The sequence below is a fragment of the Plectropomus leopardus genome, chromosome 18 (genome assembly GCF_026936395.1).
Source record: "Plectropomus leopardus strain MGB_pleo_1.0 chromosome 18, ASM2693639v1, whole genome shotgun sequence".
Lineage (NCBI taxonomy): Eukaryota > Metazoa > Chordata > Actinopteri > Perciformes > Serranidae > Plectropomus > Plectropomus leopardus.
In genome coordinates this window covers 3,206,629-3,224,706 of record NC_142193.1, presented here as the reverse complement: position 1 = coordinate 3,224,706, position 18,078 = coordinate 3,206,629, and the positions used below count along the sequence as shown (strand labels likewise).

Genomic DNA, 18,078 nt, shown 5'->3' with positions numbered 1-18,078 from the left:
ATATATATATATATATATATATATATATATATATATATATATATATATATATATATATATATTGATGTTTACAAAAAACATTGCATTGCATGCATTGTACCGTTCTCAGAACATTTTCAGAACCACAAATTACTAGCTGGGTAAATAAATAAATAATTGTTACATCACATAAAGGCGTACAAGTGAGTTTTAAGAAGTGATTTCAGAGAAGCTGCTGGTTCTGCAAGCCTCACTTGAGTAAATGTACATTCCACCATAAGTCAAAAAGTAATCAAAAGTTGCAAGTTAAGTAATCAAAAAAATAAATACATCACTTTTTACTTTACATTTGAACGAGGTTACTAGTAGTCTGTAACCTGTTAGGCCCTACATTTCTAGAGTAATGAGAAGAGGGGCCCTTAATAGGCTGCATTTAACCCCTAAGAGACCCTGTGCATGCACAGTGTTGCACACACACGTGCACGTAGGTAAAGCAGCAAAGAGCGCTTCATTTACAGTATGAGTGCGTCTGGGCTGCAAGAACAGTCACACGCGGCTGCTCGGGTTACATAAGAAGCAGACAGAGTGGCTCTGTGCACAGCTCCGCTCCAGCTGCCCTATCCTATCTCTTTAAATGAGACAGAGCTGCTCCGCTCTGCGCGTGTGTGTGTGTGTGTGTGAGTGTGTGTGGAGGAGAAATTACGAGACAGAGAGAGGGCCACTCTGTTGTGGAGGAGGACTAGGCGATCGAAAACATAACATATTGGATATATTCGCTTTCGATTCGAGCGCCTTTAGGCAGCGGAGGCTGTGGGTCGCTTCTCCCGGACTCTTGGTGATTTTGGACCCGGCTGCTCTTCGTGTATCTATGGGCTCGGTGGGCGCATCTCTCGCCTCCCGATAGGACATAACGGGCAGGGCTGCCTCTCTAATAATTATTTATTTCGCTCTCTCTGCGCCGCAACGTTGGGAGAAACGTGATCGAGAGGCAGAGAACAGCGCGCCGATCATGGATTAATGCTCCGTGTGAATTTTCATCTGAGAGGTAAGGGATGCTGAGAGAGGAAGAAAAAAAAGGCCGGATGAGGAGGATGCGTCCATGGGTGCAGGATGTGTGTGTGTGTGTGTGTGTGTGTGTTTGTGATGGATGATAGGGTGTTGGGTTATGGCAGCAGCAGCAGCATCCACACTGCAGTCAGGCTGCCGCGCGCAGACGAGGCGGAGGAGACTGCGGAGGGTGCGGGGTGCTGAGGGTGCATGGCGCTGGGTGTTCCTGCTCTTTGTGTGCACGGTGGGGCCTTTGGGAGACGGAGCTGATCAGCCGCATCGAGCTGCGTATTATTAACAAACACAATGACGTCAGCGTCTCCCGGTGACGCAACCTCTTTCGTTCTGGTTTGTGCAGCAGTGTGATTTCTTTTCATTTCAGACCCTTTTTTTCTATCCAGGTGTTTTCTGTGGTTCTGATGCTCTGTCAGCTTTTTTCCTCAGTCACTGTGAGCTGCATGATGCGTGGAAGATTATAATCAGCCCTCTGAAACCTGGACCCAGATCACTTTTCTGGTGTTACCTTTTAACATTTACGTATTTAAACTTTTGAAAACTGAGCAAATTGTTTGATTTCTTTTGACAAAAATAAAAGAGAAAGGATTATTAGAAAATAATCCCCAAAAATACGGAAAAATACCCAGAAAACTCTATTTATAACTATAATAATTTCATATTTAAAATTATGTTGCAGAAAAAAGTAATTGCATGTATAAAATAAATACACATTTTCAGAACTTTTTTGTTGGATCATTTCTTGTATTTTTTTAATTAATTCATTTATTTTTTTTACTTTTTTTTATCTTCGGGTAATTTTTTTGTATTTTTATTTTGCTATGTTTATTTATTTATTTGTTTATTTTTGCCAATTTTGGGGCCATGTTTTGTTATGTTGTTATGCTTTTCACAAGTATCTCTTCACATGCCTTTCACAAGTATAAACTTTTAAAAACCTAGCAAATTGGTTTGATTTATTTTGAAAATGTGTGGACAGGAAATGACCAACTTGGCAGGCAATGTCCCACAAATTGCAAGAAATGTTACCTTTTTTTTAAAGGGCAAAGGATTATTAGAAAATTATTTAAAAAATAATAATAAAATGGAAAAATATCCAGAAAACTATATGGATAATTGCAATAATTATAAAATTATGAACTAAAAATATTTTAAAATAAATTAATATTTTTTTCATTACATTTCATTCTTTTTATAACTTTTTTTTGCCAATTTTTGGGCCATGTGTTGTTATGTTGTTGTTTTTTTGTTTTTTTTTATTGGAATTGGAATTTGTGTATAGCATACAACACAGCATGCTTACATCTCTTTCTATTTTTAACATTTAAGTGGGAAAGAGATAAAATCAAGTCAAAAATAAACTAGAAGTATATGTTGCAAAATTGTTCATACCGGCAACAGTGATACCACTAGTATGTTATGTTTTTGAAAGAAATCAAAACAATTTGCCAGGTTTCAGAGGGTTAATGATCTTTATGTAGCCACTTAATATAATGTCCCCTTTTCCCATAAGTGGTGTTAAGGCTGGGAGTCATCTCTGTGTTTCAGGATCTCCTGTAGATTTCCTGTGGGTTTGACCAGTGTCAGACTGCAAAGCATAACTTTGTAGTGACCGGCCCACTGGTGGTGCCTTGGGGGGCATGTGGGTGCTACACATCCCATACTGTCATTCATTAGAGATTACTGTTTGGTTCTGCTCTGTAACTCTTTCAAATTCCACCCCTGTAGGCCTGTAACTCAGGGCTTCTGTAAGAGGCCTACATATAGACCTGTAGTCTCCAAGCCCGATCAAGTCAAGTCAGACTTCATGATTTCATTTAATTTGGTTGCAGCAGGTACACAAACACATTTATCATAATTACATTATGCAACAAACTAGACAAATCACAGGGACAAACAGTAGAAATGTGAGACTACTTCAAATGAAGATAAAAACTGCTGAATGCTTAGTACAAGCAATCTTTAGGTGCAAATTCAGGCTACTAATTAGTGTGCAAACAGGGGCCGTAGACTTTCAATACTTTTCACTCAAACATCAAGAGCTGGACCTTAAAAAAAATTAACGACCACACTTAATAGCCATATATTTTGCTTTTCAACTGGAAAAAAAGTTGGTTTGGGGGTTATTCTTTATCAGAGTGGAGGAGCAGCTCATTCACAAACCAAACACCTAAAATACCGCTGTTTTGACAGTGCTTTTGGCGTAAGAAAAAAGCCAAAAGCCGTTTTTCACCTCCGTATGAAATGGAGAGCGTAGGGTGAGAACACAACTGGAGAGCACCTGCTACATCACTTGAGAACGTGGCCAAAGGAACATGGCCAAAGGAACCTGGCGCATGTGCATGAAATGCAGCAGGATGGCATCAGGTGGAAACACTGCTGCTAACAATGTAATATAAGGAGTGCATGGGTGCCTTTAGGGTGGGCGGGAGGGGTGGTGGATGGGTACAACTAATCCTGGACCTTCGTTCTGGAGTCCGGTGTTTGCTTCCCATCTGAACATGAAGTTTTTTTCTACACCTTACCATGTGCCTCCTTCTCCTTGTTCTAACCATCCATGCCAGCATGTGTGTTTGTTGACATCATGGTAGCGGCATCCTGGAATGTAAAAAGCAGAAGGACACCTGGAGCTTAATATGTAGATGAAAACGCGTTGCAGGGACCATTTTTAATGTACGCTTTCTGCAACCCAACCCTGGGAATTCCTCTCAAAAGAAATAGAAACACAGGCTACTTAAAGATCTAGTGTGTGGGATTTAGAGGGATACACTGGAATACATGTTTAATTGGTGTATAATCACCTGAAAATAAGAATCGTTGCGTTTTCGTTAGCTATAGGAAGCAAGGCCTCGTTTATGGAAATCTCCATGTTGCACCCATAGACTGTATATAAAGATGGAGGACATGACAGCTCCCCCAAAGTGAGCCTATTCAGTCTGGATTGCCCCCTGGTGTCTGACTGCAGTGCAGGTCTTAAGACCCGCCTCTCCATGTTAGTGAATGGTCATAGGCTGAACTAATAAGTCAAAGTACACACCAAATAAATTTTTCTCAAAGATGGTTTCTGTCTCTAAAGTAGTTGTCATCTCTTGGATGTTTGTTCAAGTGTTTGTTTTAAGTTTGGTTTTAACAAGTTATTAAATTACACAAAAGGGGGCTTTTCCGCCATAACTGACAGCCGTGACAGCCAATCCATGCACTAGCATTTAATGGAGCTGCTCATGACTGGTCAAACAGGTGTTTGGGCGGGAACTCCCCCATCACTGATATCGCTACAGCACAGATGCAGAGCTCCCAATGACATCACCCTCACAAGATGGCAACGCTCGTATCCGGGATGTGTGTCCAGCTCTCAGTGCTTTCATACCTTTGTTTGATGTTTCTGCTTACAGCCATACAGGGGTCATGATAAGTCACTGCTTATCAAAACCCAACATTTCCATACTTTAATGCTTCACAATAAAAGCTTATAAAAGTTTTTCAAACCTCTTTCCTCATTTTTTTTCTTTTCTTCTTAGAATTCTTGGGACATTCCTGTAAAACTGAAACCATATCAATGTCCTTGAGTATGGAGGAATTACAGTGTCATTAGGGGGAAGTATAAAAAAGCAAAGGGCATAAATCTGTCTACTCTCATGGGATACGCATAATTGTGTGCAGCTTGATAGGCTGGTCATACCAGCATGTCCGGCTGGTGGCCAGCTAAACCATCAAAGACCAGCGAGAACTGGGTCAGGACTAAAACCATACTAGACCAGCTAAAACCAACTAAAAACAACTACCAACTTGTCCCTCAATATATAAATGGAGAGAAATGGTTCAGTTAATACATCAAATGGAAAACTTCACTTATAGAATGAGGGGAAACTTGAAACTATTTGAAAAAAAGATGGTCTAAGTGGTCAGTGTATGATAATATTTTTAAAGAGTAATGAACTGAAATCACTGGATTGTGGTTCTTCATGTTAGGGCTGACAGTCATTTAGGGGAGCACTACATGAGCCTTACCTTGAATGAGGCTCTGTATTCTCTGTTCTTGTTCTTTTTTTCCCTTCTTTTTTTGTCTTTTCTTGTGAACAGTTGATTAATTGTATTGTTTGTTCTGTCTTAGCTGTCCATGCCTGATAGAGGAAAAACATGAATTTATGAAATACAGAAGGTAGATTTTCAAAGATGTGAAGTGTGAGGTCAAAATAATAATTTAAACCTCCTGTAAATTGTGCAATTACTTATGTCAATTGGTTGTCATAGTGTCTATTATTAAGATGAGGCTATCACTGGGTGATGCACCTAATATATCACTGTTTATGTAAAAAAGAAAAAAAATTATATATTTAATTTATATATATATATATATTGTCATCACTACACAGGTTAAATAATAATGCTTATGTATGACAAGATATGATAACAATAAACGTATTGAAAAAACAACTACCAATACAAGCTGGTTTTTAGCTGGTTTTTTTCAGCAGGGGGGTTTGTGGTGGAAAGACGGAGAGAGAGTGACGGTGGACGAGCTCAGAGTGCACAGGTGTTAGCGATTGACGCAGAGGAGAAATTAGGAGTGTAAGAGCCATTTTGTTTGTGGTTTGATTTCTCTTGATGTTTTTGTTGTTTTTCTTTGTTTGCTTTTCTACCACCACTTGGGGGCGCAGTGTGCCAGTTGGCTGCTGGTCCTCGGGTCAGAGTTTATTTAATCAGTGAATGAATGGACTCAGGTGTTGCTTGAGGGTAGGAGCAAACAGTTTTAGAACGTGAATAAGAGGAAAAAATCGTGGAGTTTTTTTGTGGTAAAATCTGACTTTAATGGAAAATAAGTGGATATTTGGCTCACTTTATTTTTTGTTATTATATTTACGTTACGTTTGTTGTTAACTGGAGCGAATAAATCTACATTAGTTTTGGAACACATTGGACATTTCATTTTCATTCACGCGTCAAACAAATGCCAACAAGCAACCAAGTGACTTTTTTATTTTTGAATGGGAGAGAGTCACTACAAGGAGTAAAGTTGCTAGAGTGTAGGTTTCAGTTTGTCTATGAATAATGCAGCTCCTCAAGACCCAAGCAGTGGTGAAGGAAGTGCTGCGATCATTTACCGCTCTGTACAATCACTCTTGTTACAAGTGAAAGTCTGACATTCAAGATTTCACTGACAGCAAGTACTTGAATCATTCAATTAAAAGTAGAATGGCTCCTCTCTTAAACTGCATGTGATGTAAATATATATTTATATCATATTATTGGAGGATTATACTGTCACTTATAATTTTAAACACACAAGCTGCATTTTCGTGTTACAGGTGATTGAGGTGGAGCACATTTGAACTTCTTTACTGTGGGATAGTTTCATATACAGCACAGTAATATATCTTAGAAAAACGATCACATGTTTGGTTGGCAGGGCCCCACGCTAGCTCTTAAAAACGGGCCCCCGGGTGCTTAATATCTGGTCTGTGCTGTGCACTCACTCAGACTGCCTACTCTTTCACACCGACCCTGAGGCTGACCTCTTAGACTGAGTCAGAGAAGAGCATGTATTCTGTGACACATGGGTTGATTTGATGTATTTGGGGCACAGTCTAAAGAGTACAGTAACTGCAGTACAGTCACCCAGAGAGGAAGAACCAGACTCCCTTTAACAAGTCATTGATGAGTGATGGGGGATGCGTTATAAACTTTGTGGAACTCTGTGAACGGCAAATTCTTAAGTATTTGCTTATAAATTTGTCTGCTGCTGGTGTGGGGGGTTACACATAAGCTCTGTGAAGAATACAGTTTTATGATACTTCCACGTTTTTTTTCAGCATGATAATCTTTACAGACACTTTTGTTTGTTTTTGCTGATAACTGCACACACCCATTAACCTATATATGCATTTCTCTATCTTCCATCTCAATTTTTTTGTTGGTAATCTCTGATTATTTGGTTCACTTATAAAATGAATAGTTCATTTGACTGGTCATCAGTCACTCGAATGCACTGTCAGCTGTCGATGAGCTGTCATCTGTTTGCTGCTCAGTTGGTGTGACAAATCTTTCACTGTGCAGAGGATTGTGGGTCAGAGTAGCCAGAAAAGCATGCTGGTTTGCATACTGCAAAATCCTACCGCATGTAGTAGCACATCCTGGTATTTTTTGCATACTGCATTTCACATTCTATGTATAAGGACATACTAAATCTTTTTTTTCCATACTATATAGTATGATAGTGTGGGTACTGGAATGCACAGTGAGTCACTCCTCTCCCATTATGCATTTGTAGCAGTTATTATAACATGTTGTTGTAGACCTTTCTGAAAACAGAGTGAGCAAAGTTCAACCTCATTTTTTTTGTAAAATGGAACTTGATTGTTCAATACTTTAAGAAAAGGAGGACCTAGTAATTCATAAGAGACAACAGAGTTCTATCTGAAACCAGGTCAGTTGGATTTCGGTTATGACACATCAGCACGTCTGTCCACCTGGTGTCCTCACTGTTAAATATACATTAAAAAACAAACTATGTCACTACAGTAGTTGTGTGTGTTTTCATTATTTTATGGGTTTTATTAATGATTACTGCATATAGGAGTCAATAGTCCAAGAAGACAGCCGATTCTAGAACATTAACTGTCCAATAAAAACATGGACCTTGTGGAGACACGTCAGTTAAAAAAAAACTCCCATTTATCGAAAAATGTTTTTACGCTTGAATGATATTTCAGCTGAGTTGAAAAAGCAATATTTTTAAATTATTATATTTTTTCGCTTTACAGGTCACATGATGCTCAACAAAGAGTCACAGTTTATAAATAGCTTTGGTTATGTGCTTATCAGTAGGAACTGGCTCCCTCATGATGCAGCAGGAGCTACAAGAGGTAGTACTGCATCACATAACTTTTCAAAAGTTGAGCAGATCATCTAGAACTTTTGAATCCAGAATTCCTCTGTGAAATCATGGACTATCACCTCCTAGAAATCCCTCATACGTGGCCACTCCCACGTATAAGGGACTTGTCTTTCTTTGGATTGGAAATAATGACGGCTAGTGTGGTGGCTGCAATAGAAATAAAGCTGCTAATGTTTTGAAAACATCCATCACCATGCTTCTTGGTTATCAAGAAAGGTTCAATTGCATAACATTGTGAGAGAAGTTGCATAACATCACTCAGTAAAACAGCAGTTATCTCGCAATTGTGCTTAATCATCATTTCGAAAATATCGCTAAAGTTTTGTGCAAATCTGTAATTGACAACCGCCTCATGAGACTAAAGTTGATCTTCTAAAGGAATTATAGTTTGAGCCAAACCGTTTTGTAAGCATTTGTATGCTTTTATTAGAGATGCTGACAGTATAGAGTAGGGACATGGAAATGCAGAGAGATGAGCAATGGCATCAATGTTCAGTCTGCCTCAAGCTGGGTATGGTTCGCAGCTTCATGCCATGGAGGCGCCCTTTAAGCCTGACAAGTTTTAAGACAACTTTTGAGCCAACATGGAAGAGAAGCTCTTGAACTGATGAGAAAAATGGAAAGTCAGAATAACAATTACATGAAACATTGCACACTACATCTCCTGATGATGCCATAAACAACCTTGAGTTAAGGCTGTTTTGTCCAAGGTCAAGAATTAAGTTGTGATATCAGAATTATATCATCTATTTAACATTCTACAGTGGAATCAGAAGCTTTCACTAGAACAAATATTCAAGTAAGCTCTATTATGATGAACTGACCACCAATTTGATTTTTTAGAATACTATTTTCTCACTTGAAATAATGCCAAATTTTAATTTGGCGGTGCAATAGTTGAACTAGTTGATGAACAAACTACTAGTTTTGAGTTTTGACCATATTCTCCTCAGTGACAAGTGGTTGCTGGGAAATTCATGCAGGTATATTAAAACTACAAACCAGAGTTTAGGTGTACGTATTAGCATGCATTCTGGTCTTTGCTTTAAAGCTAACAGTAAAGCTGTTTCAGTGCACATTACATGACTCCTGTGCTTATCACCTGGTAAAGGGTGACTACATGTTGAGGGCTTTGATATCTCTCCTATTCCATAATCTACTGATGGAAATAAATAATCAGTTATTGCTAAAAATGTCTTCATGTGTGAAATATTTGTGGGTTTGGGTATTTCTAATATGGCCTTTACTCTATACTCTTCAAGAACCTGATAATGTGTGTGCCCAATACAAGATGACATTTTATAACAGCTGAGCCAGCTGTTCTCATTCCAAAGTCATCAAATACAGCCATTTTTGCAGTGCTTTTGGTGTAAAAACTCGACGCCGAAAGCTACTTTTCACACCTGCAGTATACGCCAATGGACAGCGTCAGGAATGTGGCTAAACAGAACTGTTAGTGGTGTCATCATAAGCCAACATGTTTTCATTCCAAATGGTGCCGCTCTGTCAGTGACCTTCTGTGTCTACTTATGACATTTTAGGTGTTCTGCATCAACTGTTTTACGCTCCGGGATGCCATTAAGGTGATGTCAACAAAGGCACATGGTGGAGTGACACAGCATGGTCCTTAATTTTATAAAACAGTCACAATGGTAAGAATTAGGCAACAAAGTAACAAATGGTTCAGACAAAGGAGACACATGATAAGGTGAAGAAAAAAACTCAAATCCACAGGAGAAGTGAACTCCAGACTTTCCAATGAAAGTCAATTGTTTGTGGGACCCATCCACCTCCCCACCCACCTGCCCTATAAGTGCACTCATGCACCTTATATCACCTATGTTGCCAGCGGCGTTGTAACCTGATGCTGTCCTTCAGCGTTTCATGCACACGCAACTGGTTTTGTCTGTCTGTGCTCTCAAGTGATGCCGTCCATGTACGTTAATGTCCGCCTGCATATAAAAACAATGCCACCGGCTCTGCCGAGCATGTTCTTAACTGACGCCAGCCAGCTGCATCCCAGTTAGACGCCAAAGGAGGCTTTTGGTGTCACTCTCATATGCCAAAAGCACTGACAGAGTGGATGTATTTACAGAGTTTGCAATGAGAACGTGTGCTATATGCAGGTGGATGAAGAGACTTCTGCACAGCACCTGCTGCAGCAGTATGATATTGAGACACACTCAGTTGAGAACGTGGCCGGGCAGAACCCGTTGTGTCTGCATGGTACACCTTTGAACTGTATCAGGTTAAAACGCTGACGGTAACAATGTTATTTATTGAGCATGAAGGTCCTGATACGGCGGGTGAGAGGTGTGGTGGATGGATCCAACAAACAATGTGATGTTTTTTTTCTACACATTACTATGTGCCTCCATCCTCTAAACCTGAACATGCGTGTCAGCATATGTATCTGCTGGCGTCTCGTCATCGGTTGCCATGCACTTTTGCTGCCTAAACATAACCACGTACAGCATAATCCCACCATGTGCTTGTGTTGACATCCTGGAAGTTGCATCCTGTAATGTCAGCAGAAGGATACCTAAAGTGTAATATATAGACACAGAAGTCCACTGCAAAGCAGCAATATGTGACGACTTGGGATGAGAATGTTTTGGCGGAGCCTTCTGTAATGAGGCCTGATGACCCGTCACAGTCAAACCCTTTGAAGGACCACTGTGTCAGTCTGACAACTAGAAGCAGAGGCCAAAAATAAATCATCCACATTTTGTATCAGAATAAACTGTCCTACTGTAAAACAGATCTTTGAGGTAGTTACTGTATGTAGGGCATGATGAACTCAGAGATGTCTCAACATCATTACTCAGTGTACTCTTGGGGTAATCTTACAGCAGTAAAAAGACGTCTGTTCCAGGTAAATGCATACAAATATTGACTTTCTTTATGTGATGGAACAGAAAGAGTGCGCTGCAGAGATCATTTATAGTACAGTGACTCATACTGAAGTCATGATAGTGGAACAATTTGCTACAGAAAGAAAGCAGGAAAGCACAGCTGGATTTTTCAACAAATAGGTACTGCTGTTTGCTTTTTAACAGGATGTTTAAGAAACTTGCATGTGTGTCACATGGCACTATTATTCCTCGAATCAAGAGCCGTTTAGCTGAATGGCAGCAGAGCGAGTAGCCACCACTGGTTGGAGTGTTGAACCTTGCAGGACTCCACTCATATCTGGACTGTAGAACTCTGATCAGGTCCAAACAATCAGGCCCTACCCACATGAACCCACAGTTTCTGTCCAAGCTCTACCTGAGCATCAGTTTTTTGTTTTTTTAATATGAAAACATGTGTTACATGGGATGCCCAGTGGCTCAGTTGGTGGAGCAGGCACCCCATATACAAAGGATACTTCCTTGCAGTGGCTGCAGGTTCGATTCTGGCCTCGGGCCTTTGCTTCATGTCATCCCCTCTCTCTCCCCCTTTGATGCCTAACTGTCCTATCAAATAAAGGCAAAAAAGCCCTCCAAAAATCCATAGAAAAAAAAGCAAAACATGTATAACATGCAAAGGGCTGGCGTGTTTCCTGGCACCACTTCTTCTCTTCCTTCTGTTAGTTTGTCATCTTGTGCATGACAGGTTCAGCAAAGCATGCGGCGCCCCTCAGTGGCTGTAGTATGCACGGCGACTCATGGTGATGTAGCATGCAGATGATGATCACCACTCTCTGCTGCATGTTACGCACATCTCTCCCACTGCTGGGGAGGCAGAAGCAAATACTGCCATCCCTCCCTTGCATGTGCTTTCTCTCTCTCTTCTCACCATGCTCAGCTGCTTCATCACTTTCTCTCTCTCTTTATTTCTCTCTCTCTCTCTCCCTCTTGATTCAGTCAAGTAAAACTCCTGCCAAAGTACCATTTAACCCTTTGTAACCTAAGTAAATTGATTTGATATCTTTCAAAAAAGACAGGGAGATGGCAACATCAACTTAACAAGATGTAGCCCAATAATTAGCAAAAAAACTAGTTTAAAAAAAAGGACACATGAAATTACTTGAAAATATACAATAAACAAGACCCAAAAGAGTGCTGAAAAAACAAATTTGGATAGTTGTCTAATAATCTTCCCCTCCCCCTCCCCTAAAACTAAATTTTAGGTAGTTATTCTCTGCATCTTTAGGGACATGTCTTGCCAAATTGGTCATTGCCTTTATCCTGATGTTTTAGAAAGAAATCAAACCAATTTGCTTTGGTTTCAAAGCGTCAAAAAGTTTGTGAAAGGTGTCTGAACCCAGCACAGGAAAACTGATGGCTATCCAGGTTTCAAAGGGTTAAGCACGAGATAGTTCATGTCATTTTAATTTATAAATAAATAAATGAAGAAATCAGGGACAGTCCAGCCTGATTCAAGCCCGAGGGAAGCACAGTTTTTCTCTGACAGCTTAATGTCCAGTTTTAACCACATATGTGGGTTTAACTGTCCAGACTAACTTATTGCAGATTTGGAAAGAATTCAGACTAAAATCAATGTGTTTTTCTGCTTCTTAACAATGAGACTGATAAGTCCGAGTTTACAGTATAAAGGGCCCCGGGGTCAGAATTGAATGTCGGCTGCCCCCTGTCAAAACTTTTCACATTTCACACGCCTTTTGGTTTATCCAAAGACAACTTTACTGCTGTATTAGAACAGCTTTTCACCATGTTTACTCCAGTCCTCTCCCTCAGGACTTGTCCTGTCACAGCCAGCTGTCCTTGCACTTTGTCGAAGCAGAGTGTCAAACATCCCTTATTCGTCTTTCCATTTTATGGAAAATTGCAGGCACTGCCTTTGAGGTTATGTCCTCCTACATGCTTTAAAGGGGACATTGTTGCATCTCTGAGTCACATTGAAGGGGTTTTCCAAAATAAAGTCTCTCTGACATGATACATCTGTATTTGGGAGCTGGACTATTTAATAGGAGCACTGTTGAAATGTATATAATGTTCGGTTTTATGTATATAGCATCAACTTGTCAGATTTCAGTAGTTAAATGAGAGCAACAACAGCCATGTAAATAAAATAAAACTATGTTCTTGATCAGATTTTTTGCATCACTGATAAACTGTAGGTCCCTGTGTATAGTAAGCTTAGTAGAAAACTCTACTGTTTATGCAATGGATCAACAATTAGATAGAATTTTTGTGTTTTGTTTAATTGATCTGATTATAGAGTGACACTACTCAAAGAAGCTGTGAAAAGCACTTTTCAGCAGATTTTAAGCCGAAACTCAGAACATAACCTGCTTGCTACCAGGTTAATTTTCCAGAATAAATTACCATGGTGATCTAGACAGGTTGTAATAGGGTAAACCCTGGCTTTACACTCAACATACTTCGCTAAACCACTCAGATATGATAAGATTGTTCTTTATTCGCCCACAATGGGAAAATGTGCATTATTACAGCAGCAAAGGGATATAAAATATGAACAAGATAAATAAAGCAAAAAGAATAATATATAACAGTATAAACAAGGTGCAAAACTCAACATTAAAAAAATAATACATTTACATCAATTGCACATTGTGATACGTTGCATGTGATTATAATAATAAAAAAGATAATAATACTGATTCATGGTGCAGCCCTCCAGTCTATGATGCACTGTAAGTTTGTTTACAAACAGTTTAGACAGCATGCCTTCCCTATAGTGATCGGTAAGCTGTAAAAATATATGCCTAAATTCTTGATTGAGTTGATTGAGCAGCAGCCTTTCACTATTTCTGTTTGCTGTCTTTTCCTGCTTGAATAATAATGACTGCATTGTGCATTCACATTGGGGGGGGGGGCTTTGTGTATGGTTACATCATTTCAGCTCCATTCCTCATTTCCATTCATTACCACGCATAATCACATTTTAACATTTGCATCTTGCAAACATGTACCTCTGTGGCCTGTTATTGAAGGCTGACTTAACACTGTATTCATTGACACATTGAAGGTCAGACAGGCACAGCTGCACAATAACACTGTTATCTCACCATCTCATTATTAATGCCATGATACAAAGAGGGATTACACACCACAGCGACTGAGCTCCAGCACTGCATCAAGTGCTGATTTTTCTATTTGTTCAGTCACTTATCTAGTGCTAGCTACAATGTGTTTGACTTGTTTTTTATGGGATCACTATTATTTTTTCTAAGAAATGAACCACATTAACAACTTTCTACCCTAACAGTGCTGTTCTACACATAACAGCAGGCTCAGATCTTGACCCCGTCATTATACAAGCACAAAAGAAAATACTGAAAATGTACGTTTATATCAAGGTTACTAAAGTGACAAAGTACATGAGCTGAATTTGTGGTCACGAGGTGGGGGAGATGGTGGATGGTGTGTCAACGGCCAAGCTGCAGACCACTGTTCAAGAGCAACAAACAACAACCTTTTTTTTTTTTTGTGAATTATTGTCTTTCCGGCAGCTTTTTTGCCCCTGAACACTTCTCTTCCCAATGGTTTCCAACTGGTGTTTTTAAATCAGTCATTTTATCTCTGCTTACTATCTTGCTATCACAGTTTCACTTGTAACTTATCATGGATGTGGGCTTTGGATGTGTCTACAAAGAACACTCTAGGTATCCTCCTGTGTCTACTGTTGATGTTCTGGGATGCCGTAACCAACACGGATGTCAACAAAAGAATTTTGCTATTGCCTTATCCTGGTAGCAGAGGCCTGCTTTCATCACCAACCCAGCCCCCTGTCGTCACCCCATCACACCGTCCTCTCACTAATTGATAACTTTGTGTGTATGCAGGGAGCAGGGAGGTATTGTGGATTGAGAGGTGGCACAATTTGGTGAGTGGGCGTGTCCTAGCACCCATCCCAGCCGTGCCACCATTTTTGAGACTTTTTTTCATTCCAAGGAGGATGCAGTCATGCCAAAAGTGTGGGTTTAATTACTCTTAAAGTATCTTTATTTGATATGTTAGGGTATTTCGGTACCATTGTATACTTTTAAATTCATTTATTTTATTTTTAAAAATATTTTTGGAGATTCCTCAGTGTACACTATACTTTGAGAACCAGTGCAGTGACAGACAAAGTACTTTACACTTTTCTCTCTCCTTCACTCACACACTGATGGTGACAGAACTGCCAATAGCGTGCATCTGGAGCAACCTGGGGTTCGGTATCTTGCTCAGACACTTGAACATGGGGACAGGAGGAGCCAAGAGTCAAAACAACAACTTGCCCTCACCTCCTGAGCCACAGATGGCCCAAGTCAGAAGGTCCTTGAGGGACAGAGTGGCTTGAGGACTCTTATGCTGTTGGTGGTGAAGGTGATGAATTCAGCCTTACCAGCAGTTCCATGAATCACTGGATTCAGATGGACGGAGGAAAAACAGAACCAAGTGATTCATGCAGCTCTGTTTCACAGCACATGTTGCCTCACGTCGGAGGTATTTTTGCAGTCAAACCCAACATCACTATTTGTAGTAAGCCTGTGTTGGAGGGGACGTGTTGTTGTGGTCATCTTTAACCCCAGGCTGTGTGTGAGAAACATAGTGAACAGTTTGTTTAGCTCAGTGACAGAGCTGTTAGCTGACGAGGTTCAGCAGGGGAGAGTCACCTTTACAGAGCAGATGGGACTGCTCACTCTCAAAATATATATTGAATGAGTGTTGTAACAGGGCTATTCTCATGCACTAAATTTAAACATAATGTTTTATTGGGGCCCTGTTTTAACATTAAAGTCCAATTTTTCTTCACTATGTATTCAGATGAAGATCAGTGCTGATTTATTATAGTAATATGCGTGGTCAATAAGCCACAAAGAAAAGAGTCTGGGGTAGTAACTGAATTATATTACTGTTACTATTCATCATAAAAAAAAAACACAGCCATTCAGTTTTTTTTACAGTACAAGTGAAGGCAAGAGGAGGGACATATAAATAGACAAAAGAGATTGTATAAAGTGACACAAAGACATAAAATAAAAGTACAGACAGAGCAGAACAATGAGAAAACAGAATTAAACAAAACTAAAGAAAATAAAAAAGGGGATAAGACAAGCCTTCAGTTTGATGGGTAGTCATGCAGCATACTTAACAAAAATACAATATGCTATAATTGAAAGCTACTCTTCAGCACAAATTATACATACAGTTCGACAAAAAGGATTGACAATTTACTCAGATATCACGTGAGCTATCTGACAAATATAATGTAATAAAGACATTAACATAAAAACTAGGGCTGTCAGTGTTAACATGGTAATTGTGATGTGATTTAGGTCCGTAATTAAACTCGTGTTAATTGTCAGCCAAAATTCCCATCTTTAAGAGACTGTACTGGGCTGAGTTTTAAAGCTATAGTGATGATTCCAGAGTCATAAGAAACTAGAAGACCTGATGTAATACCAGCTGCTAGCCCCTTCTTATGGGGATGGAATAATGCTCCAAAATTAGGTTACATTTTGGCAATGTAAAAACAGCATGGCCATTTCACAGGGGTGCCTTGACCTCTGACCTCAAGATATCTGAATAAAAATGGCTTCTGTGGGTACCCATGAGTCTCCCCTTTACAGATATGCCCACTTTATGCAGTTTTTTGCTATCATGTGATTCCTAATCTAGACAGTTTGGTAATAATTGCTTCACCTTGTTATTGTTGATTTCAAAACTGTTTTTCAGTACTAAACAATGGAATTGAAAACGTGATTAAAAATGCAATTACTTATGATTAACTATAAAAATTCTGCCAATAGTCACAATGAAAAAATAAATAACATCTTGACAGCTCTAATTAAAACACATAATTATAGGTGCATGGGTGATGGTATGAACAATTTACTAGATTTTTAAGCATATTTGAATATGTGGAGGCTGTATTATAAATATAGTGTGCTCATTGGAGTAAATCTGCCATAGTTATCAGTAGCAGTGTTTGTTTTACAGTGTAGACTGTTAGATTTGTGGGGATGATGAGGGTTTTATTGTGAAAAGCCGGATGTAGCTTGTGGTGGGTGTCAGTCAGCAGAGCTCACAGATGCTTCAGCATCTCTGCCTCCCTGCCTGATAGAGACTCCACAGCCACATGACATAACGGACGGAGGAATGGTAAATATAGATTTTGCTTTAACTATGTATTCATTACCTTACAATGAATTTTATCTTAGTGTGCCTGTGACATCTTATCTTCTGTATCTGTGTCCTGATGGCTTTGCCTGACACTGCTTTGAAACATGTCTGCTTTTGTGAAACAGTGCTCGCTGTAGCCGGCCTAGCTGACAACATTGCCGTATTATGTAATGGATGAACCTCTGTGATGCTACAGCAGAGGCAGAGCCAGTCTCCATCTGCTAAGGGACCGACACCAAATGCTTCAGAGTAATAAAACGTAGAATGCTGCTGGATGTGGTCATTCTGAAAAAATGCTCTTGCCAACTCACAGACAGCATGTGAATGTATATAGATGTATGGGTAAATGGGTGTAGCAGGTGGTAAATAGCGCAGCTGGTTGCATCAGCGGAGCGGGACAGAGAGATGGTGTTTTGTGTGAAGCCCTGGAGTCAGCATGTTACATAAGTGAGCGGTTTGAGCCTGTGAGCTGTCCTCCTGCTGCTGATACAGTGAGATCACAGAGAACAGGCTCGATGAGGCCACGGGCCGCAGCATTCATTTACACTATCATGTCTTTTCACTTGGATACAACGTCCAGCTTGGCTGAATGCGAACCACAAAAGCGAAACCGCCTATTCAAACAGCGTGCTGATAATAGTCACAACATTGTGACTCGGCTGACTGCAAACTGATTCTGAGTCATAAGCCAAATATTTCTTTGTAAAAACTGCTCAAATATAATCATTTGCTAGTCTTTTCTTTTCTATATATCATTATGAATGGAATACTTAAAAGAAAAAAAAAAGATTGGTCGGACAAAATAGATTATATTTATTGGGGGCTCCATGGATAAAACCTATTGCCCATGCAAATATATATCATTATATGCACGCATATCTTGAGATAGTACATTTTTTTTGAAAAATTAACCCTGCTGTAAAAAAAAACCAGTTAAAAGCCAACTTGTAAAGGTAACTGGTTTTAATTGGTTTTAGCTGGTTGAAGATGGTTTTAGATGGTCCTGACCCAGTTCTTACTGGTCTTTGACGGTTTAGCTGTCACCAGCTAGACATGCTGGTG

At 39.6% G+C, this 18,078-nt stretch overlaps 1 protein-coding gene across 2 annotated transcripts in view; it reads left to right on the top strand.

Moving 5' to 3' along the window:
• The first annotated feature begins 595 nt into the window (after nucleotides 1-595).
• fbxl16 (F-box and leucine-rich repeat protein 16) overlaps nucleotides 596-18,078 on the top strand; it is a 33,375-nt gene continuing 15,892 nt past the window's right edge. Inside the window, exon 1 of one of the 2 annotated variants that reach the window (XM_042505651.2) lies at nucleotides 596-1,024. The gene's annotated coding sequence lies outside the window, so the exon portion shown is untranslated. Of the gene's footprint in view, nucleotides 1,025-16,907; nucleotides 16,996-18,078 lie in introns of those variants that run through there. The other variant, XM_042505652.2, reaches the window with a different exon arrangement.